The sequence below is a fragment of the Macaca thibetana genome, chromosome 5 (assembly GCF_024542745.1).
Source record: "Macaca thibetana thibetana isolate TM-01 chromosome 5, ASM2454274v1, whole genome shotgun sequence".
Taxonomy (NCBI): domain Eukaryota; kingdom Metazoa; phylum Chordata; class Mammalia; order Primates; family Cercopithecidae; genus Macaca; species Macaca thibetana.
This window is the reverse complement of record NC_065582.1, coordinates 39,745,516-39,759,283: the sequence shown is the minus strand read 5'-3', so window position 1 is coordinate 39,759,283 and position 13,768 is coordinate 39,745,516. Positions and strand designations below refer to the sequence as shown.

The following is a 13,768-nucleotide window of genomic DNA, read 5'->3' as shown; positions in this document are numbered from 1 at the left end:
AGTATGGTGCTGAAATAGTTATTGAACTTTCATATTTTCCTACCTTATCTCAGTAGTAGCTCTTATGATCCAGAAGCTAAGTTTACCACCCAAATGTATCTTCTTCAACTTTTTCTATACATTTTAGAAATTTATACCGTTTCAAACATTTTATCTTTCTGTACATAATCCAAATATACTTTAAAACTCCATATTAAGGGGCCAGGCACGGTGGCTCATGCCTGTAATCCCAGCACTTAGGGATGCCAAGGCTGGAGGATTTCTTGAGGCCAGGAGTTTGAGACTAACCTGGTCAACATGGAGAAAGCCTATCTCTACTAAAAATACAAAATGTAGCTGGGCATGGTGGTGGACACCTGTAGTCCCAGCTACTCGGGAGGCTGAGGCAGGAGAATCACTTGAGCCCAGAAGGTTGAGGTTGCAGTGAGCTGAGATCGCACCACTCACTACACTCCAACCTGGGTGACAGAGTGAGACTCTCTCAAAAAACAAAAACAAAACCAAAAAAACAACAACAAGTAAAACCTCCTTATTGAAATTACCAAGGTCACTGACTTGTTTTAAAAATAAATACTAGAAGTTGTATTTGAGAAACTAAACATAATAGATATTTACTGATGTTTTTAATGATTGTTTTTGTCCACCTAGCATGTGAACCCCCATATAGGTCTGTGTGGGAGGCACTTCTCGTTCTAGAAGCCTAGGCCAGATGGTTGCTTTCTCAAATACCCCTGCAGCTCCGGGAAAAGCAAATGAAGAAAGTTCTATCAATCAGATGCCCCGTTGCAGATTTTGAATCAGACATTTATGACAGAAAGAAAGGGGGTGGGGAATAATCTGTTTGGCAACAGTCCCCAGCCTCCAGGACTGGTGCAGACAGAAGGAACATCCAGAGTTCATTTGCCAGCAGTTGATTCTGTGGCATAATTCTTATACGTGGTCCTGGGTACTGCCTATTGTGCAAGTCTGACTTTCTAGCCATCACAATTCAATTAGGCACCGATTGCCTTGAGTCAGTTCCTTTTCTGCTTATATCAGCCAGAGTCAGTTTCTAATTTTTGCAAACAAGAACCCTGACCGATACACTACATTTAAATTTAGAAATGAAAATTTGAATGGCATTTTATACTAGGTATGTTAAAGAACAGTGGAATTTTCTTAAAGATTATAGTATTGAATTCCTACTCATTGAATCATTCAACTTAAAAATTGACAAAATATATTGACCTTGTACCTATCCAACCTAATGCCCACTTCTCTGCTTTGATTCTGCATTATTTAGGAATAGATGTGGTTAAAAGTGGGGGCAAGTGGAGAATAATGCAAGTGTTTCTTCTCTCATATTAAAGAAGTCCAAATGTAGGTGATCCATTGAGTTATCAGACACCCGGATCCTTCTATCATTTTTTTCCCACTGCATTGGATTTGGATGTCATGCTCTAAGTTACTTCATGGCCCAGAATGGCTGCTTTTGTGGTGCTAGTCATCACACGACACATTCCAAGCAGTAGGAAAAAGAAAGAAGGGAAGGGCAAAAGTAGGACTCCTCCCAGGTGAATCGCTACCATTTAAGAAACCTGCCCGAAACACGATGTCAAGCACCTGGTCATATATGGCCACAGGGGTGGCTGGAAATGAAGTCTAGACAGCAAAGTCTAGGAAAAAAAAATGTGAGGCTCTGCTTCTAGATAAAAGGGGAAGATGGATGTTAAGAAGGCAACTAGTGTCTTTTCCACGCCTTCACACACAGCAACACTTGTCAGAAAAGGAGAGTAGTTGATATTCATGCTCCTCACACTTACTTCACTCAGTATTCAACCGCCTCCACTCCCCTGAAACTATTCTTGTCAAAGTCACCAACTTCCAAATTGCCACGTTAATGAAATGCTTCCATCTTCATATGTTTTTGCTTCTGAGCAGCACATGGCACCCTTTACCAGCCCTTCCCTCTTGAGACCTTCCCCCTCTTGGCCTTACTACTCACATTCTCCTGATTTCCCTGCAACCTCTTGCCTATTCCTTCTGTCTTCTTTGCTGGTTGCTTCTTCTCTGCCCTCTTCTTTGACGACATACTCCCTCCAAGTGAACATATATAACCTGCAGCTTTAAATATCATCTACATTCTAACGACTCCTAAAAGCATATCACCAGCCCGACCTCTCCTCTGAGCAGATAGCTATGTTTACAAATGTCTACTTAACACCTACCCATTGGATCTCAAATGCAGGCTGTTCAAAATGACACTCTTGATTTCTAAATAAAATCAGAATAAGCAACTGCTATTCAGATTTCCCTAGCTCTGTAAATGAATAACCATCCACACAGAGTTGCTCAAGCCTTAACACCAATAATCTTGGCTCTGGTTCTTCTTCCACCCTCAGACATTCAATTCACAAGTAGAATGCTGTTAGTTCCACTTCTAAAACACATTCCAAATCTGCCCACTTCTCTCTACCTCCACTGCTGCTACCCCGGTGCAAAGTTCCAAACCAACACCATTTTTCACCTGGAGTGTGGAACTAACTGCCTGCAATGAACTGAATGTTCATGTTTCCCCCAAATTCTTATGTTGAAATTCTATCCCAAAGTGATGGTATTAGAAGGTGGGTCCTTTGGAAGGTGATTAGGTTATGGAGCAGAGCCCTCAGGAATGAGATGAGTGCCCTTATCAAAGAGGCCCCAGAGAGCTCATTCACCCCTTCTACCATGTGAGGATCCAGCAGGAAGGCACCATTTGTGCACCAGGAAACAGGCCCTCACTGGATGCCAACCCTGACAGTGCCTTCATCTTGGACTTTCCATGCTCCAGAACTATGACAAATAAGTTTCTGTTGTTTATCAGCCATGTAGTCTGTGGTATTTTGTCAGAGCAGCCCCTACAAACTAAGATACCACCTAACTAACTGATTTACCAGCTTTCACTTTTACTGGCTTTTAAAAACGTAAACCAGCAGAAGACACTTCACTGGCTTCCAATTTTGCTAAGAATCAAATCAAATGGCTTGCAAGACTCTTTGAGATGTAGACCCTGCCTACCTCTCGGTCCTCAGCTCATACCTCCCTCCCCACTTCTGGCTACACTTCAGCTACATTGGGCTTCTTTCTCTTCCTTCTACATATCAGGCTCATTTTTGTTTCAGATTTCTTGCATTTGCTGTCTTTCCATCTATAGTATTGTTCCCTCCAGAGCATCACCTAGTTGGTCTCTTTTTGCCATTTATGTCTGTCAGATGTCACCGCCTCCGAGACCCTCCTTTTACCACCTCATCACCTCATCTGACATGGTATGCCATTCACCCGGCCTCACCCTTTTGCTCTACATGCCTTTTGCTTTTTGTTAATATCTCTTACCCTTTATTGTTTTTCTGCATATTAAAATGTAGGCTCCATTACAGCATAGAGCTTGTCTGTCTTGTTTTCACTATATCCTCAGCTGTGTCTGGGATAACTATTTGTTAGCTGAACCCATGCACGCTTACATGAAGAACTGGGCAGAAACACTGTATGAAATGCAGGAGGAGATGGAGAGAGACTCTGAAATGTAGAATCTTCACATTCAGTCATATGAAATCAACTTTTACCCAAGCCACTCCAAGCTGTTGTAAATAAAGGAAAAATTAACTCATGTCCAGTGTGACCCATAAGATAGTTCCAAAAAAGGCAGAATATGGGGAAATGAGCAAGTAGGTCAGAAGCAAAGCAGGCATAGAACAGGCTAGGGTGGATTCTGCAGGAAGGACTACAGCAAGTGGCTAAAAATCAAACCATGAACAGCCCAAGTCTATCAAAGTTTCCCTATTATGTGAATTCTGGGATGTGAGGCAGCATTGGGGCTCACTTCTATAGGAACTAGGTAGGAGTTTAAACCCAGGAAGAAACTATCCCAGGACAGAGAAGACATTTGTACCTTGGGCAGATAGTGTCATTTAGCCAGTATGGGTCATGTGACAATGGATGCAGGGAAACTGGTTAGTCCATTTTCTGCTGCTATAAGAGAATACTAGAGATTAGGTAATTTATAAACAACAGAAATTTATTTGGTTCATGATTGTGGAGGCTGGCAAGTCCAAGAGCCTGGTGATGGCCTCTGATGAGAACCTTCCTGCTGTGCTGTCCCATGGCAGAAGATAGATGGTAGAGGGCAAGTGAGCAGAGCACACAAGACAGAGGAAATCTGGCTGAACTCATCCTCTTATCAGCGGCCCACTCCCTCGATAACTCACTCATCCCTGTAATAAGGGCATTAATCCGTTCATGAGGACAGAGCCCTCCTGACCAACTCTAAGATCCCACCTCTTAATGCCATCATAATTGCAATTAAATTTCAACATGAGTTTTAAAGGAGGCATTCAAGCTGCAGCAGCATGTAATTCTGTTGTAATACTTCCTAAGGTACTTATGGGTTTATCACTGGATTGGAAGCACACCAACAGTAAAGCTGCACTCTATGATATTGGAACAAGTAGGCCACTTTTGACCTATAAAAACAGCAATTTCGGGTAACTCAACTAACTACTATTATATTTATTACTGCATCACAAATAATTATTTATTATTCATCTTTGTGTGCTCCATAGCTTCTATTCCCAATGTTTTTCAGTAGTAGCTGCTCAGTGAATAATGCGTGAGAATCCCAAATGAATCACGTACTACACAAAGCAATGAGATACATTTCAGGGAATGAATAGAAATCCTTGGAGAGGAAGGGGAGGAGAGTACTAATTACTGGGTACATTTTTAATGGAGAAGACAGGGGAGACTCTGTGTTTTGCATACATAAATTTAATCTTTACAACTATCTGCTATTACTTTCTCCCTTTGGCCTATTAGGAAACTGAAGCTTAGAGAAGTCTGAAAACTTGTTCAAGTCACATGACTAATATGGGATCCATTTGTTTGTCACACTGTAAACTCTTACTCAACGTCATGCCAGGAAGCTATTTTAGCTGATGAAAAAAAATTTGTCTCTTTGGAATAACATTTGTGACTGAGCAATGGCAATCAGGTGATCATCAGTAGATACATAAACACTCCTCTCATCAAGGAATGAAAACATTGTATTTTTGCTAGGCTAGGCTGGCAGAAGAACTGTACATCTGACTAATGATGTCCCACACGTGAATACAAATGGGTGTGTTAGACTCCTCAGATTTGCTTGGCTCTACCTGCTTTCTCAATAAAGAATCCTAGCCACTGCCATTCATTTCCCAACTCCCCGAGCTATCCCACATCTGCCTTGAGGGAAGGCCAGGCTTCAACATAATCTCCATTACACCCATAACGACAGGACCTATATCAGCCCTGGGACCCATGCCTGACCTAGCTTAGAGCCACAGAAGTTTCGCCTCTGGTAAAGTATAGTACCACCAGGCATGGAACCTGGCTTCCCCAAGGAGGGTGTATAATTCAGCTAGTACGTGTTAGAGGAGGAATTGGAAATAATTCATTCAAGAGAATTTTTTTTTCTGACATGGAGTTTCACTCTGTCACCCAGGCTAGAGTGCAGTGGTGCGATCTCAGCTGATAGCAACCTCTGCCTCCCAGGTTCAAGCAATTCTCATGCCTCAGCTTCCCAAGTACCTGGGATTGCAGGTGCCCACCACCATGTCTGGCTATTTTGTGTTGGGCACTATTCTAGAACCCGGGGTATCCATGGTAAACCAAAGTTCCTATTCTCGAGAAGCTCACATTCTCTTGGGGAACCTGAAGTTTTCTGACTGGGAGCATGTGCTCTTAAACTTTGTGGCATATTGCAAATTCCAGTGACCACCTAATATGTGTGTTTGTATATATATATATATATATATATATTTAATTTTCATTGCAATATTTGGTAACAAAAGACAAACTGAATATATATAAGGATCAGATATAACAAAAATGGCCCAAAACACTGCATCTCTAAGAGTTCTAATATCCTAAATAACATTAGAGGGTGTACTGGGCATGATTCAATGTAGCAAAGAAAAACCACCCCTCATATTTTAAATGGAAAAAGATTTAACACATGGAATTCATTGTTAAGAAAATCCCTGACAGAGCTTGGTCTCTAGAAATGAATCCTAGATCTACTCCTTAGAACCAAGTCACTATTCATCTGAGGCCACCACTGGAACAATTGGGTTCGAGAACACATGGTCATAGCTGTAATGAAGAAATTAGGAAGTGGGAATCAAGAAGCTGAATGTGGCCTTCAGCTTCCTCTCCACAAGGAGCTGGAGAATAGACACAATAACATTACTACCAGAAAATTTCACAGTTCATGACTTTGTTTGCCAATGAAATCAGGCAAAAGTCAGGAAAATAGGCTCCACTTCACTTTTGCATCCCAGATTTCATGCAAGTATACCAAATTGGAAAAACTGTCTTGGGAAATGAAATCTTCACCTTTCCAAACTCTGCAGTAGAGAAAAACATACCAGAAGAATGATGAACTACAAATGGAATTAGCCGGTCCACAGTGTCTACCACATACAATAAAAGACTGAGGTTACCATGCTGAGGGACCACTATGGAGCTACTTAAAGTCAAGTCACATCTCCAGCTGAGTGCCTGGCACAACATCTGACACATATTAGATGCTCAACAAATATTTAATAGACAAAGGAATGAATCAATGAATAAATGCATTGTGGACAACATAAAAATGAACCATAATAGCTTTTTTCTTTTATGCTTTTTAAAAAATATATTCTTAAATGATGTAGTGATGGTTGGTTGTTCACTCCTTTCAAACACAAACTGTAATATTTTTGGCTTTTCCGTTTTCCTTCTTAATCTAAGGAACTTTTAGAAAACTCAGCAAGTAAAATACTTTTTTTTAATGGAAGGAAGCTAGATTTTTCTCCTTCCTCTTGTTGGATAATGAATTTCCCTTTTAAACTTTTGTGGTTGTTGTTGCTAAATGTTTCCTCCAAGGAGAAATCTTCCTATTTTGATTATTTTTAGAAACTGAAGGCTCCATACAGAGAAAGCTCTTGAAAACTGGAATCTTAAAAGGGAACTGCTAAGCAGTGTCTCTTTTTTTAAGCCCAGAATAGCAGCAACTTTGAATAGGTTATAAAAGAATAGCCCTGTAATGGATCAACCTGATTCTCTTTGTTCTGAACAACAGATTATACAGCATTTTTCAAGACTACATTTCACTCTCTTTCTCTATGACAGATAGACAACCAAATCCATTTACTGTTAACAAAACATTATCTACATGTTTTCCTTGCTTAAATTGGAACTAATTAGGATTGGTATTAAGTTATAGAAATTGTTATTACAGAAGAGTAAAACCAAAAGTAGTTTTAAGAGTCTTACCTTTTTACTCTCTTGTTTTTAGGTGAAAATACTGAGACACAGTGAGGTTGAGTATTATTCTGCATACTCAGTCTCCACTCCTTTTCTTGGTGACATTCTTTCACGTGTATTTGTTCGCCTGGTAAATATCTAGCATGTATGACACACAAAGCACCATGAGAGACCTTGTATGTAAGCAAGGTCTTACACATTCCCCAAAGATGGCCTTCAATAAGGCTACATGTAAGTCCAACCACATAGGACTATAATCTACTTCACAAACTGACAAGCATCTTCATGATCGCTCATTCCTTATTTGGGATTTCCTCCACCAGGTACTCAACTCTTCTCCCTCTTCACGTTAAAATATACCCATTTTTCAAAGCCCGACTCAACTGTTATTCCATTAAGTCTTTCTCAAGTCCTCAATCACAAATAATTACTACCTTTTCTGAATTTCCATAGGATTTTTTCAATTCCCTATTATGGTAAGTATCTTGTGGGGTAGATATTATGTTGTTGGACACATATCACTTTTTCTTCTGGTTTCAGCAACATGGTAGACTAAGCTACTATGAAAACTATAAGCCCTTAGGAACATTGGGTTTAAAATAGCCAAAAAAAAAGAGTTAATTTTTAGCTGAACTGTCCAGAAAAAAAAGGAGTCCCCAAGGGCCAGAGGGCCAGAAACACAGAGGGAATTAAAAGCCAGACTGATAAATATAAGAAGTGAGGCTGCGACAACTTTGGGAGGTGAATGGAAGCAGTGGTACTGATTTGGTAACGACTAGGATTTTAATGCCCACCAGGTACAGAAGGCCTCTTATCCTCACCTGAGCAGAGACCAGGAACTGAGACGTCTATATAAAGCTAGGCCCCTCAAAAGCTTTAATGCCTCCCAAAGAGTACTAAAAATCTCAGCCAACGAGATCAAAAAGACGACAATTAAATATGTTTGGGGGAAAAATAAGTCTTTTGTGAGAAAAAAAATGTTCCAAGCCTGTTGCTTTCCTTGGTGTATAGTCTGAATTTACCTGTTTCTGAAAGAAACCCCGTGCCTAGAAATTATCATGGTCCTGGGCCAGTGCTGCCTCTGGGACACTGAAGGATGCCAATGCCAAACTTCATCACCCATGCAGCATGAGATGACCAGAGACAAAAATAAGCCTCACCAAAGGGGAGCTCAATGTAAAAATTCACAAAGAATACTTAACAGAGACTCAGGTAAGTCATTCCATCTCAAAACTTGATACATAGGAAAACAATCTAAAGGACCATGATTAAAGTATGTGTTTTAGATTTTTGAAATATAAAAGGCATTAAAAAAACAAATGGCAATTCACTGTGAAAAAAGATAAAAATTTAAGAGAAATAATTCAAACTTCTGGAAATGAATAGCCATTTAAATTTACCATGGATAAATTGGTTAAGCAGCATATTAGACTAGTTGAAGAAGGCATTAGTAAACTTGAAGGCTGATTTGAAAGATAAAGTTCTATTTATCTATAGCTGAGTAAGGTAGAGATAGATAAATAGAACATATGAAAAGGCATGGGGAATAGATTGAAAGGTCCAGCTTACATCTAACAGGAATTCCAGAAGGAGAGAAGAGACAGGGTATGGGAAACAAAATATATGGAGAGAATGGCAGATTGATACAAAGTATTGATAAAAGATATATTTTTCTCTTTTACCAAATACCTGGTTGCCTTGGAGCACAAAACAGTTATTCATATTTGTATTCTTAGAACATTGTTAGAGCTCATTAAATATTGATTTAATTAACATAATTTGTGTTCAAATATCAAAAAAGGACAAATATTAATATGCAAGATGTGACAGGTATCATTAGAGAAGTAGAAAGTACTCACTGATGAAGAATTTATAGTGAAAGATTACTTCGAGCTGGGATTATTACAGAAAAAATCATGGACGAGATAAATGAGTATAACGTGACAAATAGAAAGAAGGGCTGGGCATTCCAAGTAAACAAAATAATCTAACAAAGGCACAGGGTGGGAAAATGCAAAAGACATTTGAGAAAAAGTAAGTGTAATTCATTCTGGTTAACATGTATATACAAGGATTAATTGCAGAAGATTAAAAAAATTTGAACCATATTATGCAGGTCTTGAATATCAGACTAAATATTTTAGACTACTAGATAAAGAAAGACATCTTAGGTAACTCATTGTTGGCAGGTTTTTTAACAAAGGGGTGACAAGATCAGAAATGTCATTATGAAGAAGGATTTGCCCCACAATTATGTACAAGATGAACTAAAGAGGAAAGACATGGGGGAAAATCAATTGATTTGTGTGTCACAAAGGATTCTTGGTGATGACAAAAATGCAACTCAACCTGGATTGAGCAAGTAAGTTTTGTTACATTTGTAAACAAAACGTCCAGGGTAGATCTGGTCAGATATGTCCTTATATAGTGTTACATACTCAAGAATTTGGTGGCCCTTTATCCCTGGCTCCTGGGAGGTAACCTTTAAATCCGTGGAATTTACTGAGTAATAGGAGTGTTTCTGTTATTCATGGTGGTCTCTTAGGTAGTCCATACTAAGGAGATAATTCATGATGGGAGCTGACCATGCCAAAAAGATCACCATGTGATTAGAGGGCTGGGGATTTGAGCCATATGATATCAGCCTAACCTCCAGGGAAGGAAGATGGGCTGAAGGTCGAATTCAATTATATGGCAAATAATTCAATCTAGCATGCTTATATAATGAAACCCTAATTAAAACTCAGGACAACGAAACTTGAATGAGCTTCCCTGTTAAATGACATTTTGTGCATATGCTACACATCAATGTGCTGGAAGGGTGATGCATCCTAACTCTGCAGGGAGAGGACATAAAAGCCAGAGACCCTCCCAGATCTCACCCTATGCACCTCTTCTTTTGGCTGGTCCTTGTTTGTATCCTTTTTGGTACAATAAACCTGTAATCATGGCTATACTGCTTTCCAGAATTGCGTCGGTCATTCTACTAGATTATCAAACCTTAAGAGATGGTGTAAACTCCTGAATTGTAGCTGGTGGGTCAGAAGTGCAGATGGCCGGGGAACCTCTGAGCTTGCTGCTGCTATTTGAAGTGAGGGCAGTCTCATGGAGGACTGTGCCCTCAGCCAGGGAAGCTTGGCCTACCTTCAGGTAGTTTGGGTCAGAAGTCATTGCATCCAGCAACGCAACACCCTGTGGTGAGATCCTGCATAGCATGCTTAAGGAACCACATGGAGGTCTGGGTGACTGCAGTGAGTGATAAAGAGTAATAACATACGAGGCCTGACAGATAGCCAAGACCAGATCATGTAGGCAAGTCTCAGCTCTGGCTGCATTTTCGAACGACTGGGAAGTTTTTCAAAGAAACCAGTGTCCAGGTCCCATCCAGGTCAATAAAATCAGAGTGGCTTTGTAGTTTTCTAAGTTCTTTAGGCAATCCTGGTTGCGGTACAGGCCCTGGCTGACCAGTGTATGAAGTCATTAAATTTTGTTCTGAGTATAAGAGGAGGGTGATATAGATGGAACATTTGTCCCTTCCAAATCCATGTTGAAATTTTATCCCCAGTGTTGAAGGTGGGGCTTAGTGAGAGGTGTTTGGGTCATGGGAGTGGATCACTCATGAACGGCTTGATGCTGTCTTTTCAGTAAGTAGTGAGTTTTTGCTCTATTAGTTCACATGAGAACTAATTATTAAAAAGAGTCCAGCAACTCCTCCTCTCTCACTCCCTCTTTCTTGCTGTGTGATCTCTCTCTACTCACTGGCTCCCCTTTGCCTTCTGCCATGAATAGAAGCAGTCCGAGGTCCTCATCAGCTGCAGATGCCAGTACCATTCTTCTTGTACAGCCTCAGAACCATGAGACAAATTAGCCTCTGTGAAAAATAAAACTTACCCAGCCTCAGATATTCTTTTATAGCAATGCAGTTGGACTAAGAAGCCGATGCAGGCTGTTGACCAGAGGAAACTCTCTGTCTCCAAGTTTTAAAAGACTCACTTTGGCTACTGTGCCTAGTCAACAACAAGGGTCACTTGAAGCAGTTAGAAAACCACACCCTAGAGCGGAACAGGACCAGAGGTAGGAAGGAGGCCAGGTGCAAGATGGGGTGGCTTGGAATCGGCCACCTCTGTAAGTAGGTACAAACATGTGACAGAGGTAAGAGAGAAATGGTTATATCTGGAGTATGTTTTGAAAAAGGACAACTTGCAGATGAGTTGGATGTGGAGTATGAGAAAAATAAGTCATGTATGAATACATGAGTTTTTCATCTAAGCAACAAAGTGAAGAAAAAAAAATCCCCCACAAAAAACAAACAAAAACAAACAAAAAAACAAATAATAGTCACTGTAGCCAGGAGAATGCAGTTAACTGGCCAGGATTGAGTCATGTGCTCACCCTGGAGCAGTGGGTGAAGTCAATCTTAATGAAAACACATGTACTCGAAAGGACAGAGGATATTTCACCAGAGTAAAAATCAGGGCATGCTACTAATAGCCAATCAGGGCATGATACCAATTGCAAACTTTAAGAACAAAATTTAGCTCTTCCTCTTTCCTTTTCAAAACAATTCAATCCTAAAGCCGTTAGGTGGGGCCAAGCAAACTAGGCATCTCTTCCAGTGGTGGGAGTGGGTAGCCATAGGGTTAGGGGGTTGAGTAGGGCATCAGACCCTGAGCTGGGGCAAGGGAGGCATTCAGGTTAAGCAGTGGCAGTTGGCAGGGTATGTTGGAGCCTGGGTGAGGTGAGAAGGGCACTGCATAGGAGGGTTGACCTTGAGGGGCATCAGCGCCCAAGTAGGGCAAGGAGGAGTGATGCATGGGAGGCTGCCCAGTGTGGTATCCAAGTACCAGGAGGATGCGGACAGCACCCATGCCAGGAGGCAGCCCAACCCAGGGTGTCAGGGTCTGAGTGGGATGTGAGGGAGGTGGCTGTGGTATGAACTGGTGGCTATCAAGGTATATGTGTATATTTACACATACAGATATTCACTAGTTCTGTCCACTGCAAGGATGAGGATTTGTAACCCAACAGCAATGGGTGTATCTATTGCTGAAATCTTGGTTCCTAAATATTCTCCAATAAAAGAAAGAGAAATAACAGAGTCCAGCGCTAAGTACAACGTGAGTCCAGAGCCTATCACCAAAAATAAGGATATGCTCAAAAATGATGAGGGCAACAAAAAAAGCACATAGGAGTCAGCTCAGATCCACTGGTCAAATTGGGAATATTTTGAGTATCAAAATAAATAATGATAGTAACTGAATAGGATACCCTGAATCCAAACTGATAAACTAAATGAATACATTGAAAATCTTAGGAAGGGTTGGGTGCAGTGGCTCACACCTGTAATCCCAGCACTTTGGGAGACCGATGCAGGCGGATTGCTTGAGCTCAGGAGTTCCAGACCAGCCTGGCCAACATGACGAAACCCTGCCTCTACAAAAAATACAAAAATTAGCAGGGTGTGGTGGCATGCACCTGTAGTCCCAGTTACTTGGGAGGCTGAGGTGGGAGAATTGCTTGAGTCCGGGAGGCAGAGGCTGCAGTGAGCCAAGATCATGTCACTGAATTCCAGCCTGGTCAACAGAGTGAGGCCCTGTCTCAAAAAAAAAAAAAAAAAAAGGAAAAAAAAAAGAAAAAGAAAAAGAAAAAAGAAAGAAAAGAAAAGAAAAAGAAAGAAAATCTGGAGAAGAATAAGATATTTACATAAGTTTCAAAATGCCTTCCTACAAAGTAGGTACTAATCACAAAGGGAAAAAGTGTAGCTTTACAGTGAAGAAGCTTGGCAGGGACAAAGGGAATATTAACGATGAGACAAACTGAAATTAAGCCACGCCTGATATGATGCAGTAAGAACATAGCATCAATTCTGTGATATTTCTACCAAAATGCTTAAATCTAACTTAAATCTAATTCTGAGGGAAAATCAGACAAACCTAAAACTGAAAAATTCTACAAAATAACTGGCCTGTAGCCCTCAAATGTGTCAAGGTCATGAGAGCCTAGGAAAGACTAAGGAAATGTTCTAGGCTAAAGGAGACTAAAGAGACATGACAAGCACAAACCGTGATTGTGGACTGGATTCTTTTGCTGAAAAGCATGTTGTTGAGACATGGCAACATTTGAATGGGTTCTCAAGTTTAGCTGGTGGTGGTTTATGGATGTTAATTTCCTAACTTTGACAGTTATATCATGTTGTGTAGAAGAATGTTCTTATTTATTTAAAAAAATACAATAAATTATTTAGGGTTGGTAAGACATTATGTTGTTGGGAATTTATTCTCAAATGATTCATCAAAAAAATTCTTTGTACTGAACTTGCATCTTTTCTTGTCAATGTGAGATTGTTTTAAAAAAAGCAACAGCAACCTTACTAGTAATTCTATTACACTAAATTTTGCTGTTATTGAATGGAGATGCATTTCATTATACATCATCTTGGAAAATCTTGCATTGGATCACACACTGAAAG

At 40.3% G+C, this 13,768-nt stretch overlaps 1 protein-coding gene across 3 annotated transcripts in view; it reads left to right on the top strand.

The window, feature by feature from the left end:
• The window catches only part of RPS3A (ribosomal protein S3A), a 1,130,248-nt gene that overhangs the window by 83,617 nt on the left and 1,032,863 nt on the right, over positions 1–13,768 (top strand). Inside the window, exon 1 of one of the 3 annotated variants that reach the window (XM_050791188.1) lies at positions 10,358–10,361. The exons of the other annotated variants lie outside the window; for them this stretch is intronic. The gene's annotated coding sequence lies outside the window, so the exon portion shown is untranslated. Of the gene's footprint in view, positions 1–10,357; positions 10,362–13,768 lie in introns of those variants that run through there. 3 annotated transcript variants of the gene reach the window in all.